At 43.5% G+C, this 5,004-nt stretch overlaps 1 long non-coding RNA gene across 1 annotated transcript in view; it reads left to right on the forward strand.

Moving 5' to 3' along the window:
• LINC02873 (long intergenic non-protein coding RNA 2873) overlaps positions 1-1,217 on the forward strand; it is a 41,442-nt gene extending 40,225 nt beyond the window's left edge. Inside the window, exons 2-3 of the long non-coding RNA XR_014485085.1 lie at positions 154-263; positions 1,166-1,217. This is a non-coding gene — a long non-coding RNA (long intergenic non-protein coding RNA 2873). The remainder of the gene's footprint in view (positions 1-153; positions 264-1,165) is intronic.
• Positions 1,218-5,004: the final 3,787 nt, after the last annotated feature.

A 5,004-nucleotide genomic window follows, 5' to 3' on the forward strand; every position in this document is an offset into this window, starting at 1 on the left:
AAAAAAAAAAAAAAAAAAAAAAAAAAAAAAAAAAAAAAAAAAACTTCAACTGTAAAATCTTAGCTTGCAATGTTTTGATTTTTTCCTGAATTTTGAAATTTTTGAAGTGCCATTACATGTCTTATTAATGAAATAAATTAAACATATTCTCAGGAGACTACAACTCAGGAGCAGCCGGATGAGATGGAAGAGATCCCCAGAGAGAGCCGGGGTGGGGGGAGGCAGGACTTCCACGCCCTCTCCTGTCCCACCGCCTTCCCAGGGTGCACTCACCAACCCGGAAGCTCACGCCGCTCATCTTTCATCTCTCTTGTCCACGATGGGGCTTTCAGCTCCACTGACCATTCCTTCTTTCTTGGAATGCTCTGCTGCCTTCTGGGACTCCACACTCTTCTGGTTTGCCTCCCACATCTCTGGCCATTCATTCCCTCAGTGTCCTTTGAGGGATCTTTTTCTTCTGCCCAATCTTTAATGTTAGAGTTCCTTAGGTTTTGATCCTAGACCACCTTTTCTTCCTACTCTACTTCCCTCTGGGAGATCTCCACCACTTTCATGCCTTCAAATACTCTCTGAAGATGACGACTCCCGGTGGTGCATCTCTAGATAAGCCTGGTCTTCTGAGTTCCACACTCTCACATGCAGCTCCTGTTGGCTCTGTCAGCTCCCTCAGTTCCATCCACCGCTCTCCCTCCTCAGCCCTACTCCTTTATCCCTCATCTGGATAACTGTGATGACCTCTAAGATGCCTCCCTGCCTCTACTCTGATGTCTTCTGCACTCAAATGCTGAAGCGATTGTTTATCAGTGCAAATCAGATTCTGTCATTCACCTGTATAGAAATCTACAGTTGTGCACCATTCTTAGGGTCAAGTCTAATGTTATTAACACAGCCTTATGGGCCCTGAGTGATGTGACTCCTACTCATTGCTTGGGTGCTTTGGCTTTCTTTCAGTTTCTTGAATTTACCAAGTTTCTATCCATCTCACATTCCATTTCCTCACCAGGTGTGCATTGGAGAGATGGACAATAAATAAATAATTGGCCAGGTTTGGTTGTGCATACCTGTAGTCCCAGCTACAGTCATAAGCGCCGTGAACTTTTTCTTTGTGGCACTTGTCACAATTGCCACTAGATAATTATTTGTTCTTTATCTTAATTTTTTTCAGAGACAGAGTCCTGCTCTGTTGTCCAGGCTGGAAAGCAATGGTGCCATCATAGCTCTCTGCAGCCTTGACCTCCTGGGCTCAGGCTATCCTTCCACCTCAGCCTCCTGAGTAGCTGAGACTACAGGTATGCACAACCAAACCCGGCCAATTATTTATTTATTGTCCATCTCTCCAATGAAATGGTCCTGAAAAGTAGGTATCATGTTTTGTTCAACTCTTTATCCTTATCCTTAATGCTGGGCACTGTTTTATTTGACTCAGTAAGACTTCTTGAATGACTGAATAAACCAGTGAGGGAAGAGCGGTGGCAGGATGGGGAAATCCTGACATTGAGCTTTTGCCTGAACCTTGAAAGTGTTTGTGCAGATTGGTGCCTGGGAATAGAAGTGATGCCCAACTTTCTGCCAAATGTTGATCTTAAACTCCCACAGAGGGGACCATCTGTATCAAGGTGTCCGGGAGGCCCAGAGGACAGCATTGTGTATAAAAAAGCCCAATGACAACAACTCTGTGAGCCTCTGGGCTTTCCTGTTGGGATTAATAGAGGGGAAATTGTGACCTTTTTTTGTTTTAACATGTAATCAGGTCATAGTATAATGCTGTGAAAAGAGATTAGTTTAGGCTCAAGCAACAAATAAACCTCATTTGAATCCTGACTCAACAAGCTAATAGCTTGTAAAAACAGGCTAATTATTTAACCTCCCTGAGCCTATTTTATAGGGCTGCTGTGAGGATCAAATGAGTAGTCCGTGTTAAACGCTCAGCTCAGTGTTTGGTACATAGAAAGAGCTGCCTAATTGTTGCTGTTGTTGTCGCTGTTAATATTACTAGTGGTCCCAGCTCTCCAATAACAAATGATTTGACTAGGCTGCTTCCTGTAGCTCTAAGATTACCATCTTTTGGGGAACAAGATGACCTCTGCAGTCTCTCTAGCTCTAGGATTCAATGATCAGGGGGCTTTTAGATCTCCCCCATGCTGGAAGTGTTTGATGCATTTCCATGGGAAAGGAAAGAATCACTTCTCTTTGCAGCCATGCTCAAATGGATTGTCCTGGAAGATAAGCAAAGATGACACATGTACGAGAGGAAAGTCCAGTTCAGTCTGGCTCGGACCGTCCTGGCATCTGGTACTTTTGGGTGGGACAGGAGACAGATGTTCCATGACAGCCAACTTCGTGTACTTTAGACTTTCTGGGAATGATGGCAGGAGAGAAACCAGAAGAGCAGGGTGACTTGAGTTTATTTTCTTGGAAAGACTATTTTGTTGGCAAGACTCATCCCTGGCCTCATAAATGGACCGGAGACTGATGGACTAGGAAGAGCTGCTCTTGGGCCACTCCCTCCCTGCTGGTCAGGCCCAAGAACGTTGCCTCCAAGAGTATGGACCCTGGCCCCATCCCACACTTGCCTTCCCCTGAGGTCTCAGGCTGTCTTTCTGCCCCTTTGGTGATCTGCCATTAATCTGATACATGTGTAATTTGAATCCATTTGGATGAAATTGTAGAGGAGGAAAAGAAGAGAATGTAGAAAGGAACAATGACGTTAAGTAGTATGGGCAAAGAACAGAGGTGTCTTGTGCAATAGATAGGTCTCTATCCAACTGAGTGACAGAAAACCCTAAATTACAGTAGTTTAATCAAAGTTAAGATTTATTGGTATCTCACATTAAGTTGTAGGGAGGCAGACGAGACTTGTAATTGTGACTCTGCAGTCATCAGTGACCGCCCTTGTTCTATACCACTCCTCTGCCATCTTCAATATTTCTATTTTGTGGTCCAAGACAGTGGCTCCAATTTTTGTCATTACATCTGCATTCTAGCCAGCTGGAAAAAGAAAGAAAAGGGGAGGGGAAGGGCACATGCCTTCTCTTTAAGGACACTTCCCACATATTGAACACATTGCTTTAACTTATATCCCACTGGCCAGTACTTAGTCACATGGCTACATCTAGCTGTAGAGACACTGGAAAATATGTCTTTATTCCAAGTGGCTGTGTAGTCGGCTAATTTTTATAGGGTTCTATTATTTTTAAAAAGGTAAGAACAGGCATCAGAAGACAAGTAGCAGTCTCTGCCACCCTTGGAAACAAGAGTGGACGTTACAGATTGATGTCATAAGAATAGCCACAGTCAGCCTTGGGTGTAATCTCTAGAGCCAGGCAGCAAGAGCCAATTGGAATCTTATTCTGACCAGATGCTAGCTGGGCAATGCTGGGCACATTGGTTAATTTCCCTGAACCTCGGTTTTCTCTTCTGTAAATAATAGCAATAACAATGACTTCCAAGAATTGTAAACAGAACAAAATAAGTGATGTGTGTAGAGTACTTTGTGCCCTTTTTGTATGGAATCATGGGCCAGCAGTAAATATTGAGGATAACTCTATTTGTTTTGGATGCATAGCCTCCCTGAGGAGGCTCTTTTCCTCGCGATTTCTAGTATCATCATTCTTGTGACTATTACCCACACCCTTCAGAAAAATCATCATTTTCTCCTAGATTAATCTCTTTCTTGAATTTTGAATTCCCCTAAAAGCCAAAATCTCCATTCTGTCAGGGCAGAACAGGGCCCTGATGTTTCTAAAGAAATAACTTACAACCAGAAAGTATCAGTAAATTCCCTTTTCCATGTTGCTTCATTCTGTCAAGCATGCATGTCACTTAACCTTAATAAATGGTTATTGTCCACTTACTAATAACTGCTTATGAAAACCATGCCTGGGGCCTGCGGTACAGGCATAGCCCCAAAAACAGCTCCAACTTCCCCTTCACCTTCTCCTACACCGGCTACCTAACAGCCAAAGTCCGTGCTTCTCCAAGAGGACTGTAGGAACTGTTATCATTGCAGGAAAGGAGCCTGTCTAGACTGCTTCTTCCAACTCCATCCCAGTAATGAACTTGACCCTAAGATGCAAGGCGTGTAATTGCTTGAACCCACTTGAACCCGCTTGAACATGTCTGCTGGACCGACGTCTTCTGCAGGCTGTGGATCCTGCCCATGGGCTGCATGTGCTGCCAGATGGAGGCAGGGCCATGCCCTGAGTGTTTTTTTCACGTGGCACCAGGAGTGTTGTGTGTGATTTCTGATAAAATTGAAGAATAACTAATGATATTTGACATTTGTTCAGAGTTTTGCGGTTCGCAGAACATTTTCATGTGTCAGTAAAAATAGCAAGAATAATACTAACCATGTATTGAATATATATACTAAGTATTTTTGGTACTTAATCTCAAAATTTTACATCAAGTATTACTGAGAGTATCATATACCAGTTTTATAGATGGGTAAATTGAGGTTCAGACAGTGGCCTCTCCAAGGATACAAGCTTATAGGAGGCAGCTTTTAAAACAGGCAAACTTGGGACGCTATGCATATTCCTGATTTTGGTATAATCTTTTTGCCTCTGAAGGAAGCTAACTAAGTAGAAGCAAGAAGAGGACAGATCGGGGCCACATGAATGTTAGGAAACACCTTAGAACCACAGCTGAATCGTTGCTGTAGGAAGGTTCTGGGCCACATGAATGTTAGGAAACACTTTAGAACCACAGCTGAATCGTTGCTGTAGGAAGGTTCTGGGCCACATGAATGTTAGGAAACACTTTAGAACCACAGCTGAATCGTTGCTGTAGGAAGGTTCTGCAGGTTCTGAGAAGCTCAGGAGCTGCTCATTCTCTTGCCTTCTCCAGGCTTCTTTCTGAGCTGGGGTTTGAAGTTTGCTGGCTAGAAGGGGTTGGAGAGAGAGAGATGCCCCCTTCAGCAGGACAGTCCCTAGCTCAACATGATTGGTCACTTAAGTTAAGAGCTTTGCAAACACTGTTTCACTGATTTCTCACAGCATTCTT

Source organism: Rhinopithecus bieti, unplaced genomic scaffold (assembly GCF_001698545.2).
Source record: "Rhinopithecus bieti isolate Rb0 unplaced genomic scaffold, ASM169854v2 scaffold_6481, whole genome shotgun sequence".
NCBI classification, from domain to species: Eukaryota; Metazoa; Chordata; class Mammalia; order Primates; family Cercopithecidae; genus Rhinopithecus; species Rhinopithecus bieti.